The sequence below is a fragment of the Haliotis rubra genome, unplaced genomic scaffold (assembly GCF_003918875.1).
Source record: "Haliotis rubra isolate DU_JTF1 unplaced genomic scaffold, ASM391887v1 Scf324, whole genome shotgun sequence".
In the NCBI taxonomy this organism is placed as follows: Eukaryota; Metazoa; Mollusca; class Gastropoda; order Lepetellida; family Haliotidae; genus Haliotis; species Haliotis rubra.
In genome coordinates this window covers 618859-641781 of record NW_025766996.1, presented here as the reverse complement: position 1 = coordinate 641781, position 22923 = coordinate 618859, and the positions used below count along the sequence as shown (strand labels likewise).

The 22923-nt window shown below is 40.0% G+C and overlaps 1 protein-coding gene across 1 annotated transcript in view; it reads left to right on the top strand.

The window, feature by feature from the left end:
• The window catches only part of LOC124283902, a 79897-nt gene that overhangs the window by 24454 nt on the left and 32520 nt on the right, over positions 1–22923 (top strand).

Genomic DNA, 22923 nt, shown 5'->3' with positions numbered 1-22923 from the left:
GTTCCCTTCATCCAAAGATGGTTTAGATGCATTTTCAGGAATTTGATTAGATTTTGGCGAGGTGTGATTCTGGCTGTTTGGGCCGTTATCTTGGTTTGTGCGTGAAACTGAATATTTGGAATTGAGGAAATGGATGTAATTTTGAAAAGGGGAACATGATCTCATCGTCCTTAGCGTGTTGTGTGAATTGGTACAGAGATGTGTGTAAAGTTTGCCCTTGTCCGAGCTTCTAGTGGCATTCAGAAGCTGATGTAATGAAGCTGAAATTTTTTTTATGGATAGACTTCTTTATTGTTGGTTGGTTAAAGTCGCACTCAGTAATATTCCGGCTATATCACAGTGGTCTGTAAGTAGTCGAGTCTGGACCAGACAATCCAGTGATCAACAGCATGAGCATCAATCCACGCAGTTGGGATACGATGACATTTGTCAACCAAGTCAGCGAGCCTGACCTCCCGATCCCGTTAGTCGCCTCTTACAACAAGCATGGGTTACTGAAGGCCAATTCTATCTCAGCTCTTCACGGGTCAGTTTTTTATTGAATAGATCCAACCTTTCAAGATAACGTTGTTAGCATCGTCACATCTATTCAATAAAGAAGTTGTCTATCTTTAAAAACAACAACAACAACAACAACAGCAAACCCTTGTCAGAGGGTGATTTAATATCCGATTTCGGATCCCTATCATCAAGCCCGCAGAGATTGATGATGATAGGTCTTCGGCAACCCATACTTCAAAGGTGACTAACGGGATCGGTTTGTCAGGCTTGCTGACTGGGTTGACACATGTCATTGCATCCCAATAAAGTAGATCGATGCTCATGCTGTTGATCACTGGATTGTCTGGTCCAGACTCGATTATTTACAGACTGACGCCATATATAGAGGATATTATATGAGTGCCCATGTCATACTATGTTTACGACACGAGTGCCTAAACGTTGGTTTTTCCCAGGCGAGAGCAAGGGATATACCGATATTTAGGCACGAGTGTCATAAACATAGCATGATATGGGCACAAATATAATATTCTGTTTATTACAGAAGTCGTCAAATTGAGGAAAATAACCCAAATCTACTTTCGAACATAGACTGTCTACCTGCCGTCACCGCATGTATAATGCAACGTCACAAAAGAAATGTGACGTCATAGCATTGTTCATGACATCACGTCACCATAACAAAGTGATATTTTGCCCTAGGGCATCGTATGAAAAATATGAACCCCAATATGTTCGCCCTTGTAGGTAATAAAGCTTGATTATTACTGAGTGCGGCATTAAACAACCAACCAACAAACCAACCAGCCATCCCTATCATCAAGTCCTTGGAAACATGATTCCTGGTTAATTGTTGTTTTTCTTTCCCTTATCTGTTTGTGAATGTGTAAAGAGCATGTTATGGCCAAAAGTATGTTTGTTTTTAGTCTCCTTGACAACCATTATCTGGAGTAGTTGATCCTAAACATTATTTTCCTTCGATAATCAGATGTTGTAGATGTTGTTACTATCTGGTATTTGATACAACGGTATTGTATTGATACAATGGTATTGTATTGATACAAACAGTATTGTATTGATACAACGGTATTGTATTGATACAACGGTATTGTATTGATACAATGGTATTGTATTGATACAATGGTATTGTGTTGATACAACAGTATTGTATTGATACAATGGTATTATATTGATACAACAGTATTGTATTGATACAAATGTATTGTCTTGATACAATGGTATTATATTGATACAACCGTATTGTAACAATGTGTTAAGCATTTCTGGTGTATTGTATTGATACAATATTGTGTTGATACAACAAAACTAATACAACAGTATTGTGTTGATACACAAGTATTGTATTGATACAATGGTATTGTATTGATACAAAAGTATTGTATTGATACAATGGTATTATATTGATACAACAGTATTGTATTGATACAACAGGTATTGTATTGATACAATGGTATTGTATTGATACAACAGTATTGTATTGATACAACGGTATTGTATTGATACAAAGGTATTGTATTGATACAAAGGTATTGTATTGATACAAAGGTATTGTATTGATGATATTGATACAATGGTATTGTATTGATACAACAGGTGGATTGGATTGATTGATAAAATGGTATTGTATTGATACAAAGGTATTGTATTGATACAATGGTATTGTATTGATACAAAGGTATTGGATTGATACAACAGTATTGTATTGTTACAAAGGTATTGTATTGATACAATGGTATTATATTGATACAACAGTGTTGTATTGATACAAAGGTATTGTATTGATACAACAGTATTGTATTGATGCAACAGTATTGTATTGATGCAACAGTATTGTATTGATACAATGGTATTATATTGATACTCCAGTATTGTATTGATACAAAGTATTGTGTTGATACAAAAGTATTGATGCAACAGTATTGTATTGATGCAACAGTATTGTGTTGATACAAAGGTATTGTATTGATACAAAGGTATTGTATTGATTCAAAGTATTGTGTTGATACAAAAGTATTGTATTAATGCAATAGTATTGTATTGATGCAACAGTATTGTATTGATGCAACTGTATTGTATCTGATACAACAGTATTGTATTTATACAAGAGTTGTATTGATACAAAGTATTGTGTTGATACAATAGTATTGTATTGATGCAACAGTATTGTATTGATGCAACTGTATTGTATCTGATACAACAGTATTGTATTTATACAAGTGTTGTATTGGTACAACAGTATTGTATTTATACAACAGTATTGTATTTGATACAACAGTATTGTATTGATACAACAGTATTGTATCTGATACAACAGTATTGTATCTGATACAACAGTATTGTATTGATACAACAGTATTGTATCTGATACAACAGTATTGTATTGATACAACAGTATTGTATTGATACAACAGTATTGTATTTATACAACAGTATTGTATTTGATACAGCACTAAAGGATCCTAGTATAATAATAAATGATAATAAATGATTTATTGTTTTTATGTTATAAGCAAACACCTTACAAATTAACCTTTTAAATTTGATGTTTTGAGAAAGTTTTAAATTAATTCAGTCTCCTCATTTTATTGAAAAGGGAGGTTTCCACTCATATTTCTGAAAACTTGAAATGCACGCCTGTGTATTTACACTTACAATGTCTAGGTTCACTTCCATAAGCTAATCAAGAAGGTGATAAGTTTATCAGAAAAGTCCCAGAAATACTAGTGCCAAACTGGGATATTTGCCAAAGCTAGGTGTAAAAGTTTATAGATTTTCAGCAGAATTATCCCAGACTTTCTGCAGAATTCCAGAAATTGACAACTGAAGTCAGAACACAGAATTGACTGGAGTATGTACTCATGTTAAAACCAGATACAGTGAAGCCCCGTTAGTCCGACTTGAGCTGTTAATCCGGAAATTCGCTCGAACCGGACGGTGAAGTAGCTGTCACCAATCAGTAAAATAAACAGTAAATTGTTTGACAGTCCGACGCTGTAAGTCGCGTATTATGAACGTAACAACACCACCTCGGCGAGTGTTTACTTAATTAACTGGCCAACTGGGTTGTTGTTTTAATTAGACATTAAAAAGCTCCCGACTGAAGATACTGTACATTTTACACTTTGATTGACACCACAATACAAAGCATGGATGACAAGTGAGCTGTTTTGTGATTGGTTAATGTACTTTGACGACAGACAGATGTCACGCGGACTTAAAGTGATTTTGCTTTACTTAATAATGCTGCAAGTCACAAGTGTGTCCGCTAACTTTGAGAAATGTGACCAAATACCACGCCTCATATTCAACCGATGGATGCAGGAATAATTCGACATTCAAGGCATACTACAATAGATCGCTTTGTTAGACATTCCCTCACCTGTGCGCTGAGGAAGGACGGATCAGACACGCCGGATCAACATGCGGATGTCACTCGGTAAAATTATTGATGTGATGAATTGCTTTACATTAAATGCTTATTTGTTTTATCCAGATTCGTGTCGCTTTTGTAATAGTTAGGGAAGCAACTTGGGTCTTGATTCAGTAGTCCGACTGTTCGCAAACCGACGCAATTTACTGAGAAACGCGAACCGTCCGGATTAACACTGATACGGGCATCAGGCAATGGTGTTTGTTAAACCTGCTGTTGTACTAACGATCTGGGGGCGGTGGGGTAGCCTAGTGGTTAAAGCGTTCGTTCGTCACCCCGAAGACCCGGGTTCGATTCCCCACATGGGTACAATGTGTGAAGCCCATTTCTGGTGTCCCCCGCCGTGATATTGCTGGAATATTGCTAAAAGCGGCGTTAAACCATACTCACTCACTCACTAACGATCTGGTGAGATGGTTGTAATCTGTCACTTGATTAATATTTTAGCAAAGTTTAACTTTCTATGGCTATTTTATTGGCAATTTTAGCTCCTGTTCGAATCCAATTTTTTAAAATTAATTTTGATTATATACTTTTTACATCAGTGTCATGGGAACATCTTCACGTCTTTCCACTACTGATTTCTTTATTTAAAGGGATAAGTGGTTCATGTGCCGCTAATTCCATATCAGAGTTGTGTCCCTTGGGTATGCCAGAATCCAGTTATTGTGGGTTTGAATAGTCTTCTGCTGTGCTAAAAAAGCAATCTCTAATGAAATATCAGCTGCAGTGTATGTCCTGTAGGTAAACAGGGCGGTGGGGTAGCCTAGTGATTAAAGCGTTCGCTCGTCATGTCGAAGACCCGGTTCGATTTCCAACATGGGTACAATGTGTGAAGCCAATTTCTTCTGTCCCTCGCGGTGATATTGCTTGGATATTGCTAAAAGCAGCGTAAAACCAAACTCACTCCCTGTAGTTTAGCTATGCTTTCAACATCGCAAGAAAAAAATATGTTGCCTGATAATTTTTCAAAATAGGAAACACACTTCTTCGTCACAAAAAAGCATCAAAGTATTTGTGTCCAAAAGTGAACACAGTGCCACAATCAATGGATTCCGTTTATGCTTATCAAAATATTTTGATCAAAGATATTGAGTTTTTCGCCAGAAATGCAAGCATTATATATAGGAAATGCGTCCTAAATATGAAGCAAAATGTCCATCATTCTGTGCAGCTAATTGTCCCCATCACATTCAAGACTAATCTCAGATGCCAAATATGAATATTATTGATTCATTTGCCTCAGTCAGCTGAGGTGCTGGTAGCCATTTTTCCGCCTCTGCAGTTATTGATTGAAGTGGTGGACCTGGGAGGAGATTAAAGTCTGCTTCACTATTCTCTCGAACCACCATAATAGTCTTTGTTTGTTTGATGCAGGACTTAACAATATCCCAGCTATAGTGAGTTTGTAAGTCAGTGAGGTCCCAAAGCATTCAAGATAATTTATACTTATCACATATTTTAAACGTGGTATTTTTGTAATTTTAAATTATGGCCAGATTTGACGACAATCGCAAGCAGCTAAGGGAATGATGTAAATCCAGCTAGGGTCCATGCAGGTTGCTAAGGTACTGTAAGTCCCCATGGACCATAGCATAGTGATCTACCTTCAGTTGTTGGCGATCTATAGCCCGTGTTTTATTTTGCACTTTCTGCTTCAATTAAAATGTTTTAGATTCTAATTTTAAGTTCATATCTGTGATACTCTAGAATTTTTACTGTCCATCTTCGACAGATTTTACTCTTAAAAATGTTTTCATTTTAATTGTATAAATTGTTTTCATCATGATATGGCTGAGATATTGCCGATGTGACGGTAAATATTAACTCACTCACTCACCCAACTATATATCAGTAGTGGTTCAGCAACTGTGAGACAGTGAGTGAGTGAGTGAGTTTAGCTTTACACCGCACTCAGCAATATTCCAGCTATGTGGCGGCAGTCTGTAAATAATCGAGTCTGGACCAGACAATACAGTGATCAACAGCATGAGCATCGATCTGTGCAATTGGGAACCGATGACGTGTCAACCAAGTCAGCGAGCCTGACCACCCAACCTGTTAGTCACCTCTTATGACAAGCATGGTTTACTGAAGGTTCATTCTAACCCAGATCGTCATGGGTACTTGGTTCATGAGGTGTCCACATGCCCTGATGCATAGATTGTTGTTCATAATATCAATCACTTGATTTTGTTGCCCTGACTTGATTATATATAGACCACCAACTTATAGCTGTAATAATGCTGAGTGCATTATTAAATAGTTTACTAAATCAAACCATTTGAAAAGAAAAATGAAAATTTTAAAAAGTAATCTTTCAGTTTCTATGGATAGAGTAATTAGTGCTTGTTTCAGGATATTCCTTTCTGTGTGATTATTTGATTTTGTGAAAGAAATAATTATCATGTTACATAAGAGCTAGTGAGTGACCATGATATGATCGTATCATACCAGACACAATAGTAATACATGCCAAAGTTTCTGTTGTAAACAAATATACATGATAAACAGAAATTCATTTTGACAAATTTAAAAAATAAAAATTAATTTATAAATTACTTGAAATTAATATATTTTGAGATCACATTATTAAAATGCAGAAGTTTCCCTTTTGAACAAATGTATATGATAAATGGAAATTCTTTTTGACAAATTTAATGATTAAAAATTAATTTATAAATCACTTGTAATTAATATATTCTGAGTTAACATTATTAAAATGATTTGGGAAAATGTATTTCCCCATTGGCAAGCCGTGGCAGTGCTAGAGAGATGCTATCACATAATCTCATTATCCAGAATAGGTAGGCCATTTGATTTGCTGGCGGCAACAATGGCAGTTTGCTCTGTTGTGCGGGGCAATATGTGATATATCGCCTGGTGAAATGGATTTGTCACCACACTAACCCACATTGCTTTGCTCTGATTGGATGGCTCCTGTATTAATAAGCAGAGAGGTGGTTGATAATTGGCTATTATTTAGTTGATACACTTATAATTATGAAATTATTTATTAATGAGTGGGTATGATGAATAATGGATTTTTTGTGTGAACCTTTTTGCTGATATGTTATGTTTTGTGAAAAGGTCAGAAGTGGGCGGCTTTGATGTTTAGTTTGTGTGGTTGACTCTTTTTGTTACGCTCAAACAATTTGCTATTTTTGTTTTTGTCATGTAACATAGGACAGAAGAAGGCCCAGAAAATATGACAGTGTGAGTGAGGGGGGTGGGGGGAGGGGTATTTGGGTTCAGATCCTCTGCTTTAAAGCTCACTCAGGGGTTCAAAAATCCCATTGCCCGACGCCCGGGACAAGTCAGTTTTCATTTCGGGCAATCAAATAATGGTATCTAGCTTGTCCGTGGGCTACTAGATAATTTCCACTTATGGTTTCAAACTGCAAATAAACTTGGATTCAATTCCATATCTGCTCAGAATGTAGCTATTAAATTTCGCAATGATAATAAAGTAGAGTTATTTTTCTTTGCTATTTATCACTTTTCAATAAATAGTCCAGTAAACATTAACATCAAATACCATGTTGATTTATTCTTTCATAATTACATCATCGTGTTTATTTCATAAAATCAGGGCAAGTGGAAAATTAGTCAGGACAAGTTACTTTCTTAAAGTCACTTGCCCAGTAGCAAGTGACTTTTTAAAAAGATTTTGAACCCCTGTCACTAAACATCTGGAGCTACAGTTATGCACCCCCAAATAACTTTATTTTGTCTGAGTGCTACAAACAGAGACTAATAATTGGGCGATACTTCTGATATTATTATCCCACACCTGTATACAGGAACATCTAAACAGTAACCTCTGTAGAGAATAGTTATTGTGAAACACATGATATAATTATCTTGTATCACACCTGTGTAAAGGAGCATCAAAATGGTAACCATGGTAACTCTTGTAGTTGTAGAGAATGGGTATAGTGATGCATGATATGTATTTTCTATCACACACCTGTTTAAGGGAGCATCAAGGTGGTAACCATGGTAACTCTTGTAGAGAATGGTTATGGTGATGCATGATATGTATTTTGTATCACACACCTGTGTAAAGGAGCTTCCAAATGGTAACCATGGTAACTTGTAGGGAATTGTTATGGTGATGCATGATATGTATTTTGTATCACACACCTGTGTAAAGGAGCTTCCAAATGAAAACCATGGTAACTCTTGTAGGGAATTGTTATGGTGATGCATGATATATGTTTTGTATCACACACCTGTGTAAAGGAGCACCAAGGTGGTAACCATGGCAACTCTTTTAGAGAAACTGGTTATAGTGATAAACATACAGTTTTTCTTGCATCAACCCCACCCTAAAGGACCATCAATACCATCACCCCAACGGAAAGGCGGGTCCTTCACTGGGCAGTACCACATCCACACTTCCTCCAGTGAAAGATGCAGACAGAAGCTGGAGGCAGGAAATCAATAGAGAGGTTCTATATTGGCTCCAGTTAGTCTGGACCTAGTTCTATTTGATCTGCAGGGCCGTTGCAGGAGGCGAAGGAACACTGATGAATGTATAATGGGTTGGAAGGCCCACACCAGTTCCGCTTCCATGGTGTGTCCTCACGGGATCGCGGAGCCATGTTCCATGTGGAAGGAAGCCCCCATGTTGAAGTGTTCAGACCTATAGATAGCAGCGTCAAGTTGTGGAGTCTTCCAGACTCAGTGGAGAGGCTATAGCTTGAATTAAATAGCATGATGGTAGCAGGTGTTTGCACTCAAGATGTTCCTGAGACTAGGGATTCATATCAGAACATTGGGAACCGTGAGGTGTGACCTTTTTGCACTAAACTGTTTGTCTTTGATCCAGCAGAGTTATCTACCCTGGTCATCACCAGCGTTTGAATACACAGTGCTGTCACAACTGGCAGTTTCACTTGAGTGTGTGTTTTTTTGTGTGTGAACTGGAGAGAAATCTCCAATGCTTCTCAAGATCAATTTGTTTGAATTTTTGTTTCCACAAATAAAACTGCCTTACAGCAGGAAATCTTCACCCCTTGCTGCCAGACTCTATTAATAGCCTAACCAAGTGTGATTAACCAATACAAGGTAATGGCTGGCGCCTCTCACTGGCCATTTGATAATTAAGTACATTATTGATGTTATTCTTTGAGGTTCACATCATAGGGGAATTCCTGACTCATGTGTCATATCTTGGGGTTATTGCTTCACAAGGATCTCAGTAGGGATTCGGGGCAGTGGAGTAGCATATTGGTCAAAGCATTCACTCGTCATGCCAAAGACCCATTTTTTGATTCCCCACATGGGTACAATGTGTCAAGCCCATTGTGTCCCCAGCCGTGATATTGCTGGAATATTGTAAAACCACACTCACTCAGAATGCAACAAATGAGAATTTGTTTCTGAGTGAGTGAGTGAGCTTAATTTTATGCTGCTTTTAGCAATATTCCAGCAATATCACGACGGGTCACACTGGAATTGGGCTTCACACATTGTACTCATGTGGGGTCTTTGGCGTGACGAGCGAACGCTTTAACCACTAGGCTACCCCGCCATCCCCTGTTTCTGAGGATTGTCAAGACGGGGTATTATTTTCCACTGACGTTCTTTATTCACAACTTTGATAACGTTAGTTGGGGATTTTTTACTAGGATTTGTGAACATCGGCTGACATTTGCTACAGACTTAGTGCCAGATATCAGCCAGTGATAGGTTCCTGCATATGCTAATCAGAGCTCATGCACCATATGACCTCAGCAGGAGGCGCCTGACCTCCTCAGCGTTCTGAGATGACAACATCTGACATTACACCCAGAATTGTACAGACCTGGCTCTCAGTTGATGCATATGATTATTATGGTGATTTCTTAATATTCCATGTCGGATGCTGTCTGATGTCAGCGTGGGATATACATGAATATCTCCACGTGATCAGGCCACAGTCAGGAGGGTCTGGACGGGTACCCTCATGGATTGATTCCTGTGTGAACAATGACCGCAACTTGTTCCACTTTGATGTCTTGGGTGCGTGGGTTCCATTATCTGAAACTCTGCAGAACAGCAAGCCCTGAACCAATGATCGATGGTATGAAACACAAATGTATGTTGATTATGTTTCTACTAATTCGAGGTTTCTCAGGACTTGTGCTCGTTGGTTTCACCAAAGGGGTAAATATGATTCATTTTGTGCTTGGACTCCCCATTCAGCTCACCTGCCATAATGTAACTGGAATATTTATGTAGATATTCAGTGGATCGTTACGTAATTACTGCTAGTTGCCACCCAACCCTGTGGAGCCTCACTAGAGAGGTGCAGTGTGTATACAGATTGATGGGGTATATCTGGGTACTGCTGGTTGCCACCCACCTCTGTGGAGCCTCACTAGAGATGAGCAGTGTGTATTCAGATTGATGGGGTATATATTCTTGTATATACACTGCTAGTTGCCACAGCCCCCTTTTGAGCCGCACTAGAGATGAGCAGTGTGTATGTACACTGACGTGTGTCTATTTCTGTATTGCTGATTGCCACCCACCCCTGTGGAGCCTCACTAGAGATGAGCTGTGTGTATGTACATTGATGGTGTATATCTGGGTACTGCTTTTTCCCACCCACCCCCTGTGGAGCCTCACTAGAGATTAGCAGTGTGTATGTACACTGATGGTGTATATCTGGGTACTGCTGGTTTCCACCCACCCCATGTGGAGCCTCACTAGAGATGAGCAGTGTGTATGTACACTGATGGTGCATATCTGGGTACTGCTGGTTGCCACCCACCCCATGTGGAGCCTCACTAGAGATGAGCAGTGTGTATGTACACTGATGGTGCATATCTGGGTACACTCTTCCAGTAAAGTGATCCCTTTGTTCATCAGGTTCAGAGGTTGAGCTGGTACTGTGCCAGGATTCCATCATCGGAGCATCTGTTGCCATGATGATGGTAGTTCTTCTACAGCAACTGGTTATATTCCATGGGGATAAGTATATGTACTCCCAAGTGGAGCCAAGTTGATGTTTCTAATTTGATTGATGATCGCTGGTTCAAGTTTTGCGTTGAACATAATAGCGACTATATCAGCTACTTGATCTCAAAGAATGTTCGTTAGTGGGCCTTGTGGGTGACTTAATGGCATGGTGGGTGACTTATGGGCATGGTGGGTGACTTATGGTTATGGTGGGTGACTTATGGTTATGGTGGGTGACTTATGGTCATGGTGGGTGACTTATGGGCATGGTGGGTGACTTATGGTTGTGTTGGTGACTTCTGGGCATGGTGGGTGGTTTATGGGCATGGTGGGTGACTTATGGGCATGGTGGGTGACTTATGGTTGTATTGGTGACTTATGGGCATGGTGGGTGACTTATGGTTGTGTTGGTGACTTATGGGCATGGTGGCATGGTGTGTGGTTTATGGGTGGGTGACTTATGGCGGGCATGGTGGGTGACTTATGGTTGTATTGGTGACTTATGGGCATGGTGGGTGACTTATGGTTGTATTGGTGACTTATGGGCATGGTGGGTGGTTTATGGGCATGGTGGGTGACTTATGGGCATGGTGGGTGACTTATGTTGGGTGACTTATGGGCATGGTGGGTGACTTATGGTGGGTGGTGACTTATGGGCATGGTGGGTGGTTTATGGGCATGGTGTGTGGTTTATGGGCATGGTGGGTGACTTATGGGCATGGTGGGTGACTTATGGTTGTATTGGTGACTTCTGGGCATGGTGGGTGACTTATGGGCATGGTGGGTGGCTTATGGGCATGGTGGATGACTTATGGTTGTGTTGGTGACTGGGTGGGTTATGGTGGGTGACTGGTGGGCATGGTGGGTGGCTTATGGGCATGGTGGGTGGTTTATGGGCATGGTGGGTGGCTTATGGGCATGGTGGGTGGTTTATGGGCATGATGGGTGGCCTATGGGCATGTGGGTGGCTTATGGTTGTGTTGGTGACTTATGGGCATGGTGGGTGACTTATGGGCATGGTGGGTGACTTATGGGCATGGTGGGTGACTTATGGGCATGGTGGGTGGTTTATGGGCATGGTGGGTGGTTTATTGGCATGGTGGGTGACTTATGGGCATGATGGGTGACTTATGGTTGTGTTGGTGACTTATGGGCATGGTGGGTAGTTTATGGGCATGGTGGGTGACTTATGGGCATGGTGGGTGACTTTATGGTTGTGTTGGTGACTTATGGGCATGGTGGGTGGTTTATGGGCATGGTGGGTGACTTATGGGCATGGTGGGTGACTTATGGTTGTATTGGTGACTTATGGGCATGGTGGGTGACTTATGGAGCATGGGTGACTTATGGTTGTGTTGGTGACTTATGGGCATGGTGGGTGGTTATGGGCATGGTGGGTGACTTATGGTTGTATTGGTGACTTATGGGCATGGTGGGTGACTTATGGTTGTATTGGTGACTTATGGGCATGGTGGGTGACTTATGGGCATGGTAGGTAACTTATGGTTGTGTTGGTGACTTCTGGGCATGGTGGGTGGTTTATGGGCATGGTGGGTGACTTATGGTTGTGTTGGTGACTTATGGGAATGGTGGGTGGTTTATGGGCATGGTGGGTGACTTATGGTTGTGTTGGTGACTTATGGGCATGGTGGGTGACTTATGGTTGTGTTGGTGACTTATGGGCATGGTGGGTGACTTATGGCTGTGTTGGTGACTTATGGGCATGGTGGGTGACTTATGGGCATGGTGTGTGGTTTATGGGCATGGTGGGTGACTTATGGGCATGGTGGGTGACTTATGGTTGTATTGGTGACTTATGGGCATGGTGGGTGACTTATGGGCATGGTGGGTGGCTTATGGGCATGGTGGATGACTTATGGTTGTGTTGGTGACTTCTGGGCATGGTGGGTGGTTTATGGGCATGGTGGGTGACTTATGGGCATGGTGGGTGGCTTATGGGCATGGTGGGTGGTTTATGGGCATGGTGGGTGGCTTATGGGCATGGTGGGTGGTTTATGGGCATGGTGGGTGGCCTATGGGCATGGTGGGTGGTTTATGGTTGTGTTGGTGACTTATGGGCATGGTTGGTGACTTATGGCCATGGTGGGTGACTTATGGGCATGGTGGTGGTTTATGGGCATGGTGGGTGGTTTATGGGCTTATGGTTGTGTTGGTGACTTATGGGCATGGTGGGTATGGTGGTGGGTGACTTATATATGGTGGGTGACTTATGGGCATGGTGGGTGACTTATGGTTGTGTTGGTGACTTATGGGCATGGTGGGTAGTTTATGGGCATGGTGGGTGACTTATGGGCATGGTGGGTGACTTATGGGCATGGTGGGTGGTTTATGGTTGTGTTGGTGACTTATGGGCATGGTGGGTGGTTTATGGGCATGGTGGGTGACTTATGGGCATGGTGGGTGACTTATGGTTGTATTGGTGACTTATGGGCATGGTGGGGGACTTACGGGCATGGTGGGGGACTTATGGTTGTGGTGGTGACTTATGGGCATGGTGGGTGGTTTATGGGCATGGTGGGTGACTTATGGTTGTATTGGTGACTTATGGGCATGGTGGGTGACTTATGGTTGTATTGGTGACTTATGGGCATGGTGGGTGACTTATGGGCATGGTAGGTAACTTATGGTTGTGTTGGTGACTTCTGGGCATGGTGGGTGGTTTATGGGCATGGTGGGTGACTTATGGTTGTGTTGGTGACTTATGGGAATGGTGGGTGGTTTATGGGCATGGTGGGTGACTTATGTTTGTGTTGGTGACTTATGGGCATGGTGGGTGACTTATGGGTGGGTTGGCTGTGTTGGTGACTTATGGGCATGGTGGGTGACTTATGGGCATGGTGGGCGACTTATGGTTGTGTTAGTGACTTATGGGAATGGTGGGTGACTTATGGGCATGATGGGTGAAAGCATGGATTAGGAACAGTTTCAGGTTGACATCTCCAAATGTGGTTGTTGGTGTCACCAAAGTGGTAAATATCTGACACCTGCGTCGTTTCAGTCTTTCCTTCCACATCAAACTTACACTGCTCTAAAACCCGTGAAGATCCGGGTTAGAATTGATCTTCAATAACCCATGCTTGTCGTAAGAGGCGACTAACGGAATCGGGTGGCCAGGCTCGCTGACTTGGTTGACACATGTCATCGGTTCCCAATTGTGCAGATCTATGCTCATGCTGTTGATCGCTGGATTGTCTGGTCCAGGCTCGCTTATTTACAGACCGCCGCCATATAGCTGGAATATTGCTGAGTGCGGCGTAAAACTAAACTCACTCACTCACTCCACTCCACTGATGAACTGGAACAGAGCCTAAACCCAACTTACTCTTTCCATGTCAGTGTATTGTTTCAGTGTTCACTTGATTTGAAATTTGAAAATGGATTTGACTGAAAGAAAATCAGTTATTTTCATTTCATTCCATGTTTGTGAAATTTTCATTCGGAGACACCATGTAACAAGTAATACAACACAACGCCTTTGGATACGAGAGCTTGAACCTTGCTGGAAGCTGACTCACGAGATATGCTGCATCCTCATCCACATGACCTTGACCTTCCTACGTCCTGCAGATGGCCATAACAAATAAATTGGAAGCATCGGTATATGGTGCCGTTAGTGCATTGATTGGTCATGTTAACATTGCAGATTTCATAGCAGCCAAGGCCTGAGCATTGTCAGCTTGATGCAAAGCAAACAGCTTGAGGGACTGTAATACTGGCAGTGCATAGGCCTTGAATTCGTTTACATCACTCAACAATTTGTTTGCATTTTGCTATTTATAGAGAAAACAGACGTTAAGGTCAAGTTTATGGTATCAAATAATGAGAGCCAAAATGTCATTTGTAATGAAATTTGTATAAATTTGGTTCAACATTTTGAGAAAGTAGATTGTGAAATTACGATAATAATTTGGTTGATTTGGTGTGAATCAGAAAAGTAGTTTCTGAGTCATGTTCAGTTTTGTTTGAATCAAGGAATTGAACTGTTCTAATTTGAGGCAATAAGTTGATAGTGATCGGCCAGTGTGGAATACTTAAGGCCCAGTGGATGAATTAGTAGAATTTCATCCAGATTATCAAACATCGTCATGTGTGCTATTTCTTTTATAGAAAAAAATGTATGTTAACATGGTATTGAGTGTGTTTCACATGAATCATGGGTGTTTTGTAGGACTAGATGTATATGGTGTATTTGGCCCAGGAAAGATAGATGTAGGCACCATGCTAGACTTACAACTAGTCTCTGAAATGAACATATTTTACTGAAAAAAAGTTCATAGTAAAAAAATATATATATATAATGAAAAGGAGCCCTGACACTTTCTTCATTTTCTGAAGCTGAGGAAATCTAGACTTGCCACATTTTCTAGACTTGCATGGGCTTTCTTGGACATATTTGCTTCAGGGTCTGTATGACAGACTAGCACCATGCATAGTGCAAGGTTTTAACTCTACTCACAGACATGGGGTTCCCGGGGACCCCTAATTTTTAGTTTTAAGGGTCCTTGCAGGCAATATGAGGGTCCTGTGAAGTAACAGTGTAGAGAACTGTATGTTTTGATCATTTCTTTAGAGCCTGGAATGAATCATTGGCCATGTGGACTGATGGATGAAATGATGCAAGTGACTGCAAACAACCAAACACTTAGCCGAGTCAAAGATGTGTTGTGGGTACAGTGAACAATGTTGTGGGTCCCTCTGGATGCAGTGAATGTTTCTTCTGCATCCATTTTCTACATTTGTGCATACTGGACGCACATTTACGCATCGTGTAAAATGCTGATAGTGATTTTCTTTTTTCTTGTTCTGCGCTTTTGGCTACAATCAGCATGAAGCAATGTTGTATTTGTTCATATGAGAGTTGTCATGAAAATCTAATAATTGATAAATTATGGTATAACAGAGCTTGTAAAGTAAGTGTCTTACATTCTGTAGAGTTTGAAAGGTTGTATTTTGTAATTATTGACAATCATGGCTTTCTTGGCTTCTTGGACAGGCTTCTTCATGATGAGTGGGGCGGTGGGGTAGCCTAATGGTTAAAGCGTTGGCTCGTCTCGCCGAAGACCCGGGTTCGAATCCCCACATGGGCACAATGTGTGAAGCCCATTTCTGGTGTCCCCCGCCGTGATGTTGGTAGAATATTGCTAAAAGCAGCGTAAAACCCAACTCAGTCAGTCATGATGAGTATACACAAACTCTTGGCCTGTGATCTCAGTTTAAACCCTTTATAATAATTCTTGTTCTGTGGGGCAGTTGGGTAGCCGAGTTAAAGCATTTGCTCGTCACGCCTGGGTTTGACCCCCCACATGGGTACAATGTGTAAAGCCCATTTCTGGTGTCCCCCGCAGTGATATTGCCTGAATATTGCTAAATGAGGTGTAAAACTAAACTCACACACTTGTTCTCTACTTTCATGAGTTTTGGTCTTGTTCCCAGTTTATTGGTCAATCCACTCTTTTCCAGTGCTGGTTGATTCAATCCCAAGTCTAACCGCCCCAAATTATAACCCTAAGCCTGTCGAGGGCGTTGGGGTAGCCTAGTGGTTAAGGCTTCTGCTTGTCACGCCGAAGACCCGGGTTTGATTGCCCACATGGGTACAATGTGTGAAGCCCATTTCTTGTGTTCCCCACCACGATATTGCTGGACTATTGCTAAAGGTGGCGTGAAGCCATACTCACTCACTCACTCAATTAAGTATGTCAACACTTTACCATGCTTGTAGCCCCGTTTTGTCCATCAGTAATACCTAAGGTCAGTGTTTGCTCTTAACCCAGAAAAACTGCAGGCCCCGAGGACCCAGAACCATAAAACGTTGTGGGTCCTGATCAGAATGTTTAGGCCCAATATCTTCATATGGAAATGATACTCTTATTTATTGGGGAGAAAAACTGTCGTCCATAGAGTCACCCCACAGAAAACAATAGCTGTGGGTCCGAGTGGTTTTCAGTCGGCTTCAGGCCTAAGGACCGATGTTACCGTATATGACCGTCTATAAGACGACCCCATAGATAAGACGACCCCATGGATAAGTGCATGTTTGAACTTGATCGCCGGGAAATGTGTGCACAGCTGATTGCCATTTCCGGCTCAGATACACACGGTAATCTTAATCCCTGCAAATAATACAATGCCCAGCAAAAACAACTTAGAACTTAAAAGGTAAATAATCTTGTCTAGTGATGTTTAATTGCAAATTTGACGTCTCTATTGACAAAGTCGTCTTCTGTTGTTTGTTCACGCGAAGTGATACGATGTTGTTTTCTTAGCCCTGGAAAAAAGTTTGACGAAAGCGTAACCCATGGATAAGACGACCCCCTTCTACAGACTTTTTTTTTCGGTTCTCAAGATTCGGCTTATAGACGGTCATATACGGTAATTTCGATCACTGCCTATGGTCATGCTAATTTCAACAGTTGTGCAGGCAGCCTGAAACCATGCATCAGTATTTGTAAACTCTATGAACTTCTCTATCATTCATATAATAAATATGTATCATAACATAAAGATACATGATACGCTGCTCGTATCACATCAGAATGAATTCAAATCTGCCCAAAATAGTCATGCACAGAATTGTACCGGAACGAGTACATGCTCTTTTAATGTTCTAACCATGCACACAGATGATAGATTCATCTTCCCTAGGAGATAATTAAGAACGATAATATCAGTATTAATGGAAATTTGATAACCAGTTATTGACTTATTCATGCTTTTTTTCCATATTTCTTTGAAATACAGATGCATGAATGCATCAAAGCATAAAAAGACAGAACTGAATATTTTACACGCAGATGTAATAAAGAGCTTTATTCATATTTTATGAGGCCAAGCACTTAACAGTGTTTGATATTTTGTATCTAGGGCATTATTTATGTAATGCGGCAAAAAATAAATTCTTTAAAATTCTGTTATTGTTATGTGGTCATGGCTTGTGGTCAGAGTTGAATGAATGATCATCTTGAGGATAATGTCCGATCACTGGTGCTTGGCGGTTAGGTCTGACTCATGCCTGTTGAGGTGTGAATGTGTCATTAGGGAAGCAGGATTAGCATCCTAACACTACCCCATTGTCAAGACCAAACCAATTGGATGTATAATAGTGTTGTAATTTGAAGGGTTTTATCATTTTCATAGATGCTACAATAAGTCCAGATCATTTTTATTTTTTAAGAAAGGATTTCTTGGTTAAATTGTACTCAAGATCAAGAAAGATTTTGTTGTTGATTTTTGTTGATTTCCAACAAAAGTAGCTATAAAGAAATGTAAAGGTATAAAAATCATGTTTTACTCAAATGTTGCATTTTTTTCACTTTCAAAATTTAATGAATGACCTGGTATTGGATAGTGTTGTATATTTAAAGGGTTGCCATGCAACAGCAGTAGATGCATACAGATTGTATCTCTTTAAAACAAATATTATCATGATTCCACTTTGCTATAAATCTAAATCTTATCAGTCTTGCTGAAACCTTCAGCTTTTATGTCTTTTGCAAAAGCATGCGCCGTGAGCAACTCATGAAGGAAACATTTATGTCCGATAACATCTAAATATATATTCCCAATCGTGATTGCATCTTACATATTCTTTGATAACATATACATATGTTATGCATATTCATGATGATATGTAAATATATCATGCATTTTCATGATATGTAAATAAATCATGCATATTCATGATAATATGTAAATAAATCATGCATATTCATGATAATATGTAAATATATCATGCATATTCATGATAATATGTAAATATATCATGTATGTTCATGATAACATATCATGCATATTCATGCATACTTGCAGATCAAGAAACTGTCCTGGATGCACGTGTGTTGTCAGCAATCTATCTCACTGTACTGAACTGTAATATTTTGCTTCCATTGACCCTTTTCCGTCATACTATTACCGTTAATGAAAAAGGGACAGGGGGTAGCCTAGTGGTTAAAGTGTTCGCTTGTCATGCTGAAGACTCAGGTTCAATTCCCCACATGGGTACAATGTGTGAAGCCCACTTCTGGTGTCTGCTGTGAGGTGAGGTGAAATTGGGTTTAACGTCGTGCTTGAGAATACTTCGCTCATATGACGACGTGCATGCGTGTGTATGTGTATGTGTGGCTGCTTGTACTAGCCCAGACTTAAGCTGGTTTTATAGTGCTAGCCCACTGAGATACCATGCCGCAGTGAAGCATGAATACCCAACTCAGACACATTATACTGACTCCGAGCCGACCAGTCCTTGTTGTACCCATTAATGCCGAGCGCCAGTCAGGGACCAACAAGTACCATATTTTAACGTCTTTTGGTATGACGCGGTCGGGGATCAAACCCGCGACCTTCCGGTCATCTCTGCTGTTAAATATTAGTGGCATATCGTGGCGGAAAATGATGCTCACCTCACCTAATGAATAAATCCACAGGTGGTCTTCTATCTCACTGGAGACCTGGGTTCGATTACCAACATGGGTACAATGTGTGAAGCCCATTTCTGGTTGTCCCTCACCGTGATATTGCTGGAATGTTGCTAAAAGCTGCATAAAAACTAAACTCTCTCACCCTATCTCAATGGAGACCCTTTTCAATAAAAATGTAGGTGTTTTTTTCTAATTAAATGAATATATTTTCATAGATTGTGTGCTACTCTTGTTTAAAAAATACAGGTATTTGCTGAGTTCTACTCTAGTTTAAAAAATACAGGTATTTACTGAGTTCACCTTAAAGTAGTGCTTGTTTCTATAAATAATTGATATATTTTCACAGAGTATCTGCTACTCTAGTTTTAAAAAATACAGGTATTTATTGAGTTCCGCTTGTCTCATGGATTGTGATCACAAAGAAATGACTCATTCCACACAATATCAGTAGCCATTGATTATAGCTCTGTGTGATTATCATGTTTCTAGCGGGTCTATTGTTAGATGTTCATTGATTCAGGCACCCGTGGTGGAGAGTTTGATGAAGGAGAACACAAAGCCAGTTAGAACTAACGTTATTAGATTATTTGTAATTGCTGTGCGTGGTTTATTTTCATTTGAGGAAGTTCATTTGGCTGAGCTAAAACCTGTTGAAAGATGGTTCTTGTAAAGTGTCTAGTCATCTGTATTCAATTGTATCTGGTTGAACAGCTGAACTCAATTGGAACAGTTGGAGAGTACTGAATATTTCTGAGTTAGTTTAGATCAAATCCAAGGTGTAGAAAGATGCTGGCCCATTCTCTGTATTAACAGTGCAGAGTGTATCATCTATATTACTTTATCTGGTTGAAGCCTTCTGACCTGTTAGTACAGCTGAAGATTACTGTATACTTCCCTAAGAGTTAAGATCAAATTCGAGCCTCAAGAACGCTGTCGCCTATACTCTATACTAACTGTTTTGTATCATCTATATTACTTTGTATCTGGTTGAAGCTGTACAGCTTCTGACCTCTGAAGATTACTGTATACTCTCCTGAGAGTTAAGATCTTCCAAGAACGCTAGGGCTCCTATTCAATTTAAATGGGCTTGTTTGCTTACTATCAAAATTATATATATTTGCAGAGTGTATCATCTATATTACAGGTTGAAGCTGTACAGCTTCTGACCTGTTATTTTACAGCTGAAGATTACTGTATACTTCGTTAGACCTGAGAGTTAAGATCAAATTCCGAGCCTCAAGAACGTTGCCGGCCTATACTCTATACTAACTGTTTGCAGAGTGTATCATCTATATTACTTTGTATCTGGTTGAAGCTGTACAGCTTCTGACCTGTTACGTTACAGCTGAAGATTACTGTATACTTCGTTAGACCTGAGAGTTAAGATCAAATTCCGAGCCTCAAGAACGTTGCCGGCCTATACTCTATACTAACTGTTTGCAGAGTGTATCATCTATATTTTAGTACTTTGTATCTGGTTGACAGCTGAAGATTACATACTCTGCTACCTGAGATATTTCTGACAGTTTAAGATCAAATCCAAGGTGTAGAAAGATGCTGAAGATCAAATTGGCCCATTCTCTGTATTAACAGTTTGCAGAGTGTATCATCTATATTACTTTGTATCTGGTTGAAGCTGTACAGCTTCTGACCTGTTACGTTACAGCTGAAGATTACTGTATACTTCGTTAGACCTGAGAGTTAAGATCAAAATCTGAGCCTCAAGAACGTTGCCGGCCTATACTCTATACTAACTGTTTGCAGAGTGTATCATCTATATTACTTTGTATCTGGTTGAAGCTGTACAGCTTCTGACCTGTTATTTTACAGCTGAAGATTACTGTATACTTCGTTAGACCTGAGAATTAAGATCAAACTCCGAGAAGAACGCTTAAGATAACAAGTGTATCATCTATATTACTTTGCTCAACAGAACGTTGCCGGCCTATACTCTATACTAACTGTTTGCAGAGTGTATCATCTATATTACTTTGTATCTGGTTGAAGCTGTACAGCTTCTGACCTGTTACGATACAGCTGGGGATTATTGTATACTTTGTTAGACTTGAGTTAGTGACAGAGGTACAGATAAGCTGCGTATATGCGTAAATTACACAAATATTTATGTGAAAACTCAATTCCTATAAGTCTATTGTGTACAAGTGCTTGAATTTTTGTAAATACTCAATAAATGTGATCTTACAGGCGTTCACACAAAAATGTCAAATCTTAGCTTGCGTACCGGTAGATAGATAAAATAACTGAGGTATATTGAAAGGTTCTAGTTCAGGACATGAACTTGACAACTTGCTGTCTTTCTTATCGTTTCTCATATTACAGATCAAATATAAATAACAAACACTAACATTTAAACTTTATTATATTTTTAAAATTAATGGAAAATGTCAAAATACCCAATTGAGTTTGAGTGAGGTGAGTACAATTTATTTAGTTACTCAAAGGAAAACTAGGGTACCAAGTTGAGATGAACACAAGCGAGTACATAACTCAATGACCCAAAAGTTATCTGTAACTCTGTAGTGAGAATGGTTTTACACCGCTTTTAGCAATATTTCAGCAATATCACAGATCACGGAGATAAGATCAATGTCCAAGGCTTAAGAAGTTGCCAGGTTATACTCTCTACCAACATTCTTTGTAAGTATTTTGCAGTTTAACATTTTAACATTGGTCTGAGTTTGGTAGAAGTCCAATATTTCCATCGTTGTTACCTGGATACACAGAGCTGTGCATAAATGGGAGGAAATATCGTAAAAAAGTGTATCATTGTGTTCAAGGTGCATATATTTAGGAGATAAACATCATGTGTTGGCCAATTTCCAGGGTGTTATTGAGTATTTATTGAGTAATTCACAGCGGATTTCCGGAATCGAATACCATTTGATCATGTTTTTCAACCAATCAGATTAAAGAACACAGTGACTTTTGGTTTACAATAGTCTGTAGAGGATGAAGAGCTGTTATGATCAAACTGTTTTATTTGGAGCATAAGTTTACAGATTGTAAATAAAATAGTACACCCACAGCCAACTCTGCTTTCACAAAATATTATTTTTTGTTAATTTGTCTTTTCCTTATTTTGAAACTGACAGAGATAAGACAACATTCTCAGATACGATAAAAAGTGTTTGCATGAATTAGTCATACCTTGCTACCTTGACCTTGGCTGACGATGATGGTCACTTTGGATTGAGTCATGCGGTCTTGACCGTGGTGCACAAGCCACTCACTATAAACTGCTTGATGTCAGTCATGCTGTGACTACACCACAAACTCTCGAGCAAATAGTACGGACAAGAGTCGCTCATTACCACCAATATGTTGCCGCCTGCTTGATGCCAATCATCCAGTCAGTCTTTGATCAAACTAGACAGTGCTTGATCAAACATGATAATCCTTTGATCAAACAGCGTATAATGCAGTTGTCATGAATCAGTCCAAACGTGTCCACAGAGGTTGGCAAATATCATGAGAAAAGAGATAGTGTAAGAGGCTTGTGGTTACAGTCTTAACTCATCACACAAAGGTCTGAGTTTGATTCCTGAATTGGTTACAAAATGTGAA